A 12,981-nucleotide genomic window follows, 5' to 3' on the forward strand; every position below is an offset into this window, starting at 1 on the left:
TGAGTGGATTGCTAAGAATGAATTTGCAAGTATAGCTTTTCTTCTCATTGCAACATATTCTATCTATTTTTTCTAATAGACAATTGTCTCTCTTTTGAAGCATGAATACACACTCCTTGGTTGTGACTCATCTTCGAGATGAGCTTGTCAATGTTTCACATATATGTTCTATGCATCATGATATGTATCTCAAAGGATTAGTTGTTTGAGAAAGATCAAAAGTTAATTATTTTTATGTGGGCTAAGTACTCAAAACTTTATTATTTCTACATGGGCTAAGTACTCAAAAGGAAAATTTCCTTAGTATTCTTTGACAAGACGTTACCTAGCCAGACTCGTGTATGATGTAAGTTTATTGTTAAAGGCATTCTCTTTGAGGAATCAAATGTTTGCATAGTTTTGTCTTTAAAGGTTTTTAATATGAAGGTTCAAATAATTAAGGAGCTTTCCACAAGACTTGATTAAAAAAAGCATGGCTTTTAGAGGACGATCTAAAGAAAGAAGAACTAAAGGTTATGAATGATGTAATCCATAAATTTATTGAACACTTTAGGAAGGTAAGAGGGTTCTTTAACTATAATCTTTTGATTTATGAGAGTTTCTCTGATATAAAAGTGATTTTGAATTTTCTTTTGATATGTAGTGCTTAATACTACAGATCCTAACTTCGGTCTTGATTGAATTGAAAGAGTGTTGTCCTTGAAATGGGGAGAGGATAGTTGGGCTACCTCAAAGAAGCTAAACTTGATTGCGACATATGATGTTCCGATTGAAAAAAAAATTCTTTGGTTGTCTTTTCTTGAAACTGACAAGATCACAAGGTCAGCTTATGGACTTCAAAAAGGCAATCACACTTTTTGTAGGTGAGTTTTTTAAGTAAAAGTTTTTCACACAACTTTGTCTTCTGTAGTATTATGAATATTCCAATGTGAAGTTGACCACCTCTTTATATGGACACAAAATGTCTCTTGACAGTTTCCACCTTCATATGTGTTTTGAATTTCCACCTTCATCTATCTTTTCATTTCATAAACTCACTCTTCACCTATGCACTTAATATGTTTTGAAAGACTTTTTATTTTTCTGAGATTGAGGAGACCTAATAGGTTATTGCTAAAAGAGTTCTATTGTTTGTGATTTTTTGTTAAATCTGGAATTGTAGAGAAGGAATTCATATATGTGTTTTTGAGAGAGCCAAAAAGCTTGTGGAAGATGTAGTCAATGTTGAAGAAGATATTATGTTGCATTATGAGTGTATAATTCTATACTATTTTGATGAGATAAAGTATGAAGCAAGGCAGTGTCTCTTTATCTTTGAAGTATCTCTTGAAGAAAAGACAAAAGATGTGGAGAAGCAAGCATTGAAAAAAGTTGAGAGTATGTGCATGTCAACTCAACACTTTTCTTACAAGTTTCTCTTTTGCACTCTAACTATTGGTTTGTTACAAAGCTAAGTAGGAGTTTTGAATGTGATAGTTTACTTTTGTAGGTATTTTTTGTGTTTAGTGTCTAAAGGTCACCTACAAGCTCTACCATTTTTGGTAAAGCAATGGGCCTTTCTCTCATCAAAATGACTACATGTACTCAGTAGATTTACATAAATTAATTGCTTCGGAGATATAGAATTTCCCATGGTGGATCGATACGGCTAGAGGGCATATTCTTGAACGAGAGAAGTAGAATCATGAGGCCATGAAGAATGAGGGTTCAAGAGATCAGGAGACACCATCTACAAATGCTATGAAGGAGAATAGGGCAGGTATGATTAATACTTGAAATATATTATAGTAGCTTTTATCACCTTGTCATGAAGCACCTTTATACGGTTCAAATGAGCACTCTCTCAATAAAGGAAAGGAAGCCATCAAGGAGAGCGTTGATGAACAATGATTCAAGTAGACTAGTTTTTATGTAGATATTGCTTTCACTTTGTGTTTTGTCTTCATTGAAAGTTTGTTTTACTTATTATTGGCTACTTTAACGTGGTTTTAGGGGTTGCTTCCAGATTGTCATCAAGAAAATTTTCTCTTTTGTGTATACCAAAATGATCCCCTCTTACCTAAAATTACTCCTTCTTTTGACACAAGTTGCATCGCTCTTGTGGGTGATTATGTTACCATAGTGGTTGACTTTCAAGAAAAAGGAAAGAATCCAACTTGGTCTCCCTTGCATGACCACATGCTTAAAAATAAATCAGACTTAGTACATTACACATGAGCATCAAGATTTTTTCGTTGGGCAGCATATTTTATATTCCTAGATCTTCCATTCAGAGGATTGCATCTAGGAGATATGGCTAGGCCTGGATGGGACACCTTGACAGAGGATCATGTTTGTAGCAGCTTCTAGATGGCAACCACAACACTTGCAAACTTCGGGTGGCTTCTTGTTATGACATCTCTATCCCTGATATTTTTTCTTTATGTTTAAAATAATGTAAATATAAGGATGTTATTGCATTAAATGCTTGCAAGACCTAGAGGATCCAAGGGCAGAAAAGATTTGCAAGTTATATAATCAATACTTTCATAGATGCGGCAAGCGTTTGCAAAGGTATACAACACCGCCACATGCAATAGCTAGCACCATCACATGGGCATTGATAAGCAACGTGCCCAAGGGATTCAATTATGATTTGCCCTGCATGAGTAAGTAATCGGAATGGGGATGGAAAAACCAAAGTACATTGGAGGTGGAGAAGTCTTAACAAATATTGCATACAAAGCTATTGGAGCAAGAGGACAATTGCCAGACCCACCGACCCACAATGAGTGGTTGATACTTAAAGAAGATAGAAAAGATGAACCACCAGTGGCATCACCTATCGCGACACGGCTCGTGAAAAAACTAAAGATAGTATAGGAGGAAAAGTCTGAAGGGCCACCAAGAAAAAAGGAAAAACGGCGATGACCAAAGAGCAAAAACCAAAAGAAACCACTAATTAAAATACGGCTTGAATCAAGAGATTGATTGAGCAATTCAATGTTGAACGAGCATTTAAGGGAGACTTTGAGGAGTAGTGGGTGCCATATCCAACGAAGATCAGGGGAAACTCCTCAAGAATAGTAGAGGACCAGTTTCATCACTTCATTCAAGCTTATGAAAAATTTGACAGAGTGATAGAACAACATAATCTAGAGCCACTCACCACTACAAAAGTGCAAAATATAAAGAAGAAGTTGCAAGAGCAGCCAAAATCAGAAGAAAAGAAAAAATAATGAGAAGCTGTGAAGGTTGAAGGATGGAATGCAACTCCATTAGCACCTTTTGCGAGGCCTATCTCTCAATTGCCAAGCCAAAAGCTCTCTATATTGCAACCAATATATTTGCCAAAGAAGGCATCGGAGACTCGACCAACACCAAGAGACAAGGGAAAGAATGACATGAATACTTATGAGGACCTCCTTAATGCTGCATATACAATAGAAGAGTCTTTTGAAGTTGTTTATGGCACTTCAACTCCACCATGGGCTTTAAATTGAGAGGAAGAAAGGAGGGAGAAGCCACAAGACCTAACCACGGATGACCAAGAAAAAGGAAATCCAAAAGCTCAAGATACACAAAGACGGGCACCAGAAATACATTTCCCACAACGTGGAGTACTAAGGTTCTTATAGATTCCACCTGTACCACAATGGAAACCTTTGCCCATCCCTTGGAGACCTCCTCTAGTAGGGGCATTACTAAGTATGGTGTGGGATGGATATGCCGCGACGGACGTCAGCATAGCGAGAACTCACCTAACATATAGTGTCAACTAAGGACGGAGCTCGACCCGCACGCGCATGGAAGCAAGAAAAGGGTGTCAACCTCTACTCGACCGAATAATGACTACTTCCTACAGAGATATCAAATCTACATGCCATCGGTTATGTGAATGTGAGAGTCTCCTATGATGCTATCGCAAGCGAAAAGCCCAATAGACGTTCTTGAAACGTTACGAAACTTGAGAGATATCCTTTTAAAACCAATAGGCCACTCTCCCTAAGGTCCATGACCAAAAAACCTACCCAATACCCTCCGTGCAGAAAACACGTAGGATGTCTGGCCAGTTTTTGCAAGTCGACGTTTCCAAAAACTAAAGTGCCTAATGTGTAGCTCTACTCGCTCTGATCGCATGGATATGATGAAATGCAAAAACTAACAACAGTTAATCACCAAAACTCCAAAAGTAGCTCGCGGGTGAATATGCCAAAACACATTCGAACGCGCGTGATGTAAGCATCAACACGTAGCTCTCCTCGTGGGCAACACACTGCTGCTCTCCGTTTGCGATTCCGACCACCGTAGCTCTTGTAGCACACACACACACACACTCTCACTCTCTCGCAGTCTCCCAACGACACAGAAGATCAGATTATTAGAAGTCTCTTTACAAAGCTTTAGGTTTTGGCTTATATACTAAGCCTTAGAAAACCTAATGTCTGACCAAAATGACCTTATTTGTCCCTAGGCTTCTACAGAGCTTAATTAAAACACCGTGTGCTGGCTTTGCTCATCCAACAAGCATATGTGGCCAAAATACAATTGCCGACTTAAAATATGAAGTTCCCGTAAACATTACAAAAGTGGCCGTAATGGCTCAAAATAATAATAACAGGATATTCGATGATGTCCATGAGCTTGTATCTTCACATTACAGCATCCATCTTTGTCTTCATCCCTTCATCAGCATCTTTATTTGTAATCTTTAGAGAATCTTTGAGGAATCTTTATGGAATATTTGTGGAAGCGTTGTTGAAAAGTTGACCTTTCAACACTCTCCACCTCCGAAGTCTTCTCGTCCCCGACAAGACCCTATGTCAGCAGTGGCCTTGACGAGTGCTTCATGTTTTGGTTTTGGTTGAAGCTTTTGTTGTTGCACTTGCTTCTACCAGATCCTTTGTATGTTGTAGAGGTACCTTTTTCTTGTACATGTAGTGTAGTTGAAGCCATAGCTCTTCCCCTCCGATTGGTTGTTGTAGCGTGAATAAGTCGAGTGAGGTTTGTTGTTGCAGCAAGTCTTTATCTTGGCAGCTCTGTATTGTTTGTTCTTTGGGTGTCATCCTGCATGTGTACCTGTAATCTTGAAGCCTTTTTGAATTTTTTCTAGGCTGCTCTCCTTGGATCCTATAGTTGATGAGCATGTAGTTGTTTGGGGATGTCGTTGGTCTGCTTTTCTGTGTTTTAATAAGAAAAATAGTAAAAATAAAATGTGGCGTATATTACAAAATGAAGGTCTTCGATACTTGGATAAGACTAAAGGGAAAAACCCAGTGGAAAAAAAATGCCTTTAGTCACAATTAAATGTGAGGCTATATGTACTTATGTTTTTGATGTAACCCAGTTTTGTTGAGTTAAAGTACTTATGGCCGTATGGATACTATTATTGACTGGATATACATTGGATAAGTGTTAGTAGCTTGAAGTCAGAGTCGTTGTTGTTGAGCAATTGCTTATGAAACCTGTTACCACTTCGTCATCGTCATTTTGTTGTGTAAGTGCATGGGTGGAACACAAATCGTGTCAAATGCAAATGTCCAATGATGGGACATTATATATGCTTGCACAGATAGATGCATGGGAAACAATATGCGGTGCGAGAAGAGTTTGAATGAGTGCTTCTAGGAGTGAACATAGCTAGAGAAGCAAAAATATACTTGACTTCAAGAGCTGTCGTTACTCACAAGAAGGGTTTTTGTCGACAAGGTTTTTTCCACTCTCCTCAGTGTATTCATGTGTGTGAGTGTTTTCTGGACTACTCTACCACTCCACCATTTAAAATAGTAGACTTTGTCTCTTATGCTCACCTATCCAGCATGAGCGACTCAATTTTACAATATGCTCAACTCTTCCAGCTTGAGCTATAATCTAAATATCTAGACTCATAGACCACAAAAAGTATTAAGACATGAAGCTTGGGTCTGACGCTTGCTCATTTAGTGGCTCAGCTGCGCGACTCTTGACTCTTATTCCATTATTTTTATGGAGACTTGACTTACTCTCGGGAGCTTTCGACCAAGAATAGGTTTTGAAATTCAAAACTCCCATCCTCGAAGAGAGGATTTGTAAAGGACCATACTGGCAATATTGGTTTCTTTTACCATACCTAGGTGACCTTGGTTGTCAAAATTTCTTTTTGTTGTTGTTGGTCCCTTGGTTGAGAAGATTGGCTCGCTCCATTCTCTGTAACACTTTGTCTATCATTTCTTGACATTTCGTGAGAGCTAGAAATGACTTCAATCTTCTTCGTTATGTGTTGTTCTTTTGGCACCCATTTGTATCTCCATCGTGTGATTAGCATGTCTTTGCTACAAACGGAAACGTTGCGAGCCCCGCAAAAAGCAAAAACAATATACTACAAGCCATGAAACGAACAAATCTACATACCTCGAATCACACAACACATAATCCAAGTTGTACACGAGTAGAGAGAGAAAGAGAGCGTGATAGAACGAGAGAGCACGTGCAGGCGCACCTCCTAGAGCGGAGTGCTACGCCGGCATGGAAAGAGATAAGACAGGAGAGGTGAGAAGAATACACAGACACTGGGTGCAATCTCCCCCCGTGCAAGAGTGACCATTTCCCTCTTGCACGTATTTCATTTATAGATTTCTTCAATGGTCAATGTGAGTACAAATTGGCTGGCCGGTCATAAATGGCCAAAGCTCATAAGGAGCACTTGAATAATAAAATGTACAATATATATTTCCATTTGCATAGGCCTAGCTCGGTCTAGTCTTTTCCACCTGTCAACTGCAATAAATCATAAAATATCATTTCTATAACATACCTCTCCGTTGGAAAGCAATTGTCCTCACTTGCGAAGATAAAAATCTGCAAACAATACTTGTCAAAAACAATGATTAGAAATCTGTATCAAATAGTAAAAGAAAAAATCCATAAAATTAAACAACATTGCTTATGCCTGCCGTCATCCACATACTACCTATTCTAGTGTCCCATACCACTAGAATAAGCAGTATATGTCATATCCTGATGAATCAGGATATCATTGGTCACACTCATCATCATCATAATCAATTCTCATCAATCTCAAATCCAATTTCATAAATACTGTTGCGACAACCCACAAAAATCCAAGTGCAAATATCTGCCAATATATATCCATTTCAAATCCAAAATTCAAATATCCAAATTCAAAATCCCCGGGTAACAAAATCATACCAGTTGCAGTGGTGGCCAACCACTGCAGCATGATTTTGTGATCGGTGTTGCCTAAATCGGCGAATCTACACCAATAAGACATGCTGCCTAAATCGGCGAATCTGCACTAATGCTACCTAAATCGGCAAATCTGCATTTGGTATAAGTTTAAAAATCATGAATCTGCAATTTATCAATGTGCTGCCTAGATCGGCGGATCTGCACCAAGGTGAGTATCTACACACTGCCTAAATCGACTAATCTGTGTGCATGTGACCAATGGACTAGACCAGGCATAAAAACATAAGACATTTACTACCTCGTTCACACCACATTGGAGTAAGGTTGAGTAAAAAAGTATTGACAAATTATTATGCATTGGCAGAAGCACCTCGGCTCATGTAAGTAGATGCATAGCGCAATGTGAAATGATCGCAATAGCAATCTCATTTAATACAAGTATTGACCCAATGTTAGAGAATGCAGGTAAGTAAAAAGAGCCATGCTGTCTGTTAAAAAATAGATGGTAATCAAGCTCATAAGTAAGGCACGTGCGTTGAATTTTTGTAACTGTGTTGTTCTCTGTGGAATGGTATATGTGTAGGACTTTGAAAATCATAGAATTTTGAGAGATTCCTATTAGTGTATGATTGCTTGTGTTTACGAGAAGATTTTTCAAAACCAAAAATTAAAAATGCGGAGAGAACTCACCTGTGTGCTTTTTGTAAACCATTAGACTCTGGATGATGTACTGCATCTGAAAATCTGTACTAGTTTGTGCGTGGGGAGAGAGGCACAGTTAAGAGAAAAAATGGCATTCATTACTTACAGACATCTAGTATGATTAGCCTTGGATCAATTAAAAAGTGAGGAAGAATTATAAACAACACAAAATTAATACGATCTTAGCTGCTCTGTCCTAGAAGCCTTCATTTACGACATGAATTTCTAGTTAGACATAAAATGATGTAAGAGAATGGAGGTTTCTTGTGCATCAAAAAAATGCCTCGCAAAACCATATAATTCAACTTGTCGGTTAAACTGGTAGTGCGTATGATGGGAGTCTACAGCTTGTACAAATTACTAAAAGCAGGCTAAATAATGCCATGATAGTCAAATAACGCGGACGACACGAGGTATACCCTTGTCATTCAAAATTGGCAAATTAAAGGTCTACTTAGCTGGAAAAGAAGAATAAAGATGCATCAAGCAGGGAATGCTAGTTTGCGTATTAGCAAGACATTCAAACAGAATGTGTGTGTGTGTGTGTGTGTGTGCGTGTGCGCGCGTGCGCGCATATATCATCGGAATTGACAAGTGAGTGTGTGTAGAACGCCACAAAAATAAAATTTAAAAAAATTAAGAAAAATCTGAGAAGCATTATTAGTTAGAGTGTTCTCATTGCCAATATATATAACTCAATTTTAGAACAATTGCAATAAGACTCTAAGCTAATGAGAAGAGATGTCGCCCTAGTAATAACCTATTGCGAACTGATAGATTGCATTGGTTGTAGGTATGCGTGCATGAATCGCAGACGAGGTGGGGGGGGGGGAGAGAGAGAGAGAGAGAGAGAGAGAGAGAGAGAGAGAGAGAAATGAAATGAAATATTATATTAACAGTCTTCAAAATGCCAAAATTGCCTATGAGAATAATCAAATACAATCCTTGGGGATCTACTCCAATGCTAAGGTTCGTTATCATCCTCTAAAGTATTGCAGCGGCCGCTGCAGAGCTTCGTGATTGCCCGCAGTTGTAAGTAGCCGTACTGGGGAAGAGGGAAGAGAGAAAGGGAGGGTGGCCGGGAGTTTGGTATAGCCAGAGAGAGAGAGAGAGAGAGAGAGAGAGAGAGAGAGAGAAATGAACTTTCAAAAGGCCAAAATTGTACATGAGGCCAAACGGATACCATCCGTGTGAATTTGATCCAATGCCTAGGAGCAAAAAAAATTGAGTAAAGTGAGAATCAAAATGAAAATGATTTTATTATTATTATTTTTTTCATCAGCATCGTTGGCGTCGGGTGTTTGTCAAAGCAGCGAGCTTTCCAGAGCTTGGTCAGGGTCCGCTTTTGTACGCCATCGTACTCGAGGAGTCGGGGAGAGGGAGATAGAGCAAGATTTTGATGCATCCACTGAGGCTGTTCTCGACAGAGAGTTGGCTCATCATGGAGACGCCCTCAGCTGTCGACGACGGACCTGCCCCGAGAGCTTCCTCAACTCCTATCTGCATTGACATCACCGAACTCTCCTCACACCATCACCCGCGTTGCACCACAAAGCCTCAATCTTACAACCTTAATTAATGAGGTGGCCGTTTCTCCTTGTGGGGGTATCGGAACAGGGGCTGGCGGCTCTGAGAGAGAGAAGTCAAGAGATGAGCACCGCGCGCATGGCAATCTCATGGTGGTAAGTGGGTGGCCACAGGGTAGATGGGTGATGGTTGCATGGTGGGCGCCACTGAAAGAAGGAAGGAAATGCTAACTGCTTGGGCACAGAGAAAGAGGGAGAGAAGACATCCGGTGGAGTCTGCATGGCGAGGAATTGGTGATTTGGGAAGTGGTCTCAACCAGATTGCATGGAGAGTGGGTGGTAGTCCTGGTAAGAAAAAAGAAAGGCAGTGGAACCGGCGGTTGCAAGGAGTGATAGAGGGAGACCGAGTGTGGTTGGCGATTTTGATGCTAGGGAGGGAGAGTGGTGGTGTAATGTGGGCGCCACAAGTAGACAGGGAAGGTTGTGATGCATGCAGCTTATACGCCATGCAAGAACGAGAGAGAGTGATTCTATTTTTTTTTTTAATATTGGTGGTTGGTAGGAGTCGAGAGAAACTGGTTGTGTACGGGTGTGCCGCCATTCGGTCAGAGAGAGAGAGAGAGAGAGAGAGAGAGAGAGAGAGAGAGAGAGAGAGAGAGAGAGAGAGAGAGAGAGAGAGAGAGAGAGAGAGAGAGAGAGAGAGAGAGAGAGAGAGAGAGAGAGAGAGAGAGAGAGAAACGGGTCAACCGCGAGGGAGAGAGGGATGGCTTGTTGCCGACGTCAAGGGACAGTGGGGCGTAAAAAGTATGCATGCATGCGATAGTCGTGCATCGTAAGCAAAAAGTGTGTGTGTGTGTGTGTTTTGGTGGTTGAGTGCCAGCATGCTTTTCACAATGCAGAGGCGGGTGGTTGTGGAAAAGGATGAGGCACATGTTGGTCATCTCTAGATGGTAGAACAGACTGCTTGTGGAGTCAAATTGAGTGGGTGTTGATTGACAACACTTCCTGCATGTAGGACCTACGTGTTTGTGGGTGAGTGGGAGAACCACTCCATCGCAATGGTTGACGGCCGTTGAGAGAGAGAGAGAGGGAAAAATTTGATTGGCCAAGAACAACTCATGCGCTATCAGTTGCAGATGATGCTGGGAAGTGGGCCTACAATGCATGCAAGTGAAAGGGGCCTAGTGGTTGCATGCTGGCTCGCTGGAGGTTGGTTGGTGGTCTAGGCCACCAAGGGGCGGTGAGCAGTAGGAGGCGGTCTGCAGACGAGAAGGTGATTCGTTGCAAGAGTTAGAGAGTGCAAGGAGAGTTGGAGGCCTGCATATGCCATACAAGAGAAGGACGTCAAGAGAGGAGCAATAATATATATAGGAAGCCGTGAACAACACCGAAGGGGAGGTTGTGCCATCAAGTAGGAGGAGAGAGGCGAGGGAGGAAGGCTGAGATATCAAGGCAAGTGCATGAGATGTGGTCATTGAGGGAGCATCACGAGAAATCCTCAGAGCAAGAGAAGCGGGAGGAGATAGGCCACCAATGACAAAGCACTGGCTGCAAGCCAAGGAAAGGGAAATCTCAAAGTCATGTTTGCATGCGTGTGCCACTTCACGCTAAATGATTTGGTTTTTCATGCTTGAAACTCCATAGCACAAATGGTTGTGCCCCTGTGTTGTACAGGGAGATATGGGTTCAAATCCCATTAGGGTTAACAGATGCACAAACGTAAGTAATGTCTCTGAAAAGGGATTGGTCAATTTGTTATATTGTCGTTGATAATCCAACAAAAATGTATTTATAAACTTGCTATGTAATTAAACTTCAACACTTTACTTAGCTTTGCATGCGTAGTATCCCCCGAGTTGCATGTCTACTCTTCATGTCGCATGCCTCCTTGTCGACATGCCCAACAAGGCTTCTCATCTTCATGCTAAGCACAACCTTCATGATTACTTTGCGTATGTGGACTTCTCTGTGTGAGGTTGATTGGAGTGTAGCCAAGGCTCTGATACCATTGCTAAAAATGGAAACGTTGCGAGCCCTGCAAAATAGAAAAAAATATATACTACAAGCCATGAAACGAACAAATCTACATACCTCGAATCACACAACACATAATCCAAGTTGTACACGAGCAGAGAGAGAAAGAGAGCATGATAGAACGAGAGAGCACGTGCAGGCGCACCTCCTAGAGCGGAGTGCTACGCCGGCACGGCAAGAGATAAGACAGGAGAGGTGAGAAGAATACACAGACATTGGGTGCAATCTCCCCCCGTGCAAGAGTGACCATTTCCCTCTTGCACGTATTTCATTTATAGATTTCTTCAATGGTCAATGTGAGTATAAACTGGCCGGCCGGTCATAAATGACCAAAGCTCATAAGGAGCACTTGAATAATAAAATGTACAATATATATTTCCATTTGCATAGGCCTAGCTCGGTCTAGTCTTTTCCACCTGTCAACTGCAATAAATCATAAAATATCATTTCTATAATAGTCTTTGCAGATATCCTTTGCCTGGACTGTGACATTGTCCTTGATTTTGCCTTCCGTGAAATTGCGATTATTTTCAAGTTGAAGTCATCGGATTGAAGAATGTTTACCTGGCATCTTTGGTAGCCAGATTCTCCGATTTCCTTGATAGTAACCTTGTGCTTGAAGAATTGTAGATGGCACTTCCCATGATGTTTTTGATATGGTATTGAGATGTACAAGAGTGCCATTTTTGGGATTATTTATCGATGAAGTCCTATGTTGGTATGAAGGCCAGTTGGATTTGAAATTTCCTGCATACCTTTGGCGAGCCTTGTTGGTTGGTCTCATTTGGCGATATAAATATGAGCTTTGTTGCTTTTGGGAACGCTTTTTGAAACCTTTATCCACCACATAAGCCGAGGTCTGTGGTTTTGGTAACCAAAGTTTCTTTTGACCCTCATAATAGCCTTGCTCTGCTAAGCTATAGTGGGAGGCTATCCATCCCATGTGTTTACCTTTCGTCAATTGGCTAGGATCATTTACCCATATTGGGTCCTTGATCTTTATTTCTTCAGCTTTAATGTAGACCTTTAAAAACCTTTGGCGGCGGTGATCTCGCAGTGTAGGGTATTTCCGTTGAAAGGTTTTCTTTGGAGTCTGCCTTTCATGTGGAAGCATGTGGTCAGTTGATATAGAAGCTCTATCTTGAACTTTTCTGGGTTGGATTGAAGACTCTGATTTAAGGGGCTGCTTTTGTTTGTAGGACATTTTTGGGCTCGTTTTGGCTTTGCCTTTGTCGGAAGCCGATAATCTTGGAGCAGTAGTAGGCTGGATTTCTTGAGAGCTAGTCGTGATGACCATTGTTGAAAATTCAGGTTCTTCTGCCAATGTTTTTGCCCAGTGCTTGGACAAAATCAAATGTGTATTCATTTTGGAGGAATCCACCACTAGGAATTTGTCTTTGATGACCTTTGACCGTAGTGTAAGGGTAGCGTTTGCAATCCCTAAACTTGTGACGGCTATTCCATGTGATATAGGAACCTGTACCTGAATTTCATGAAGTTCTGGCTTATCTAGAAGTAACCACAGCCCATAAGACATGACATTAGTCATGGC

The sequence above is a fragment of the Adiantum capillus-veneris genome, chromosome 12 (assembly GCF_014529385.1).
Source record: "Adiantum capillus-veneris isolate H3 chromosome 12, ASM1452938v2, whole genome shotgun sequence".
Taxonomy (NCBI): domain Eukaryota; kingdom Viridiplantae; phylum Streptophyta; class Polypodiopsida; order Polypodiales; family Pteridaceae; genus Adiantum; species Adiantum capillus-veneris.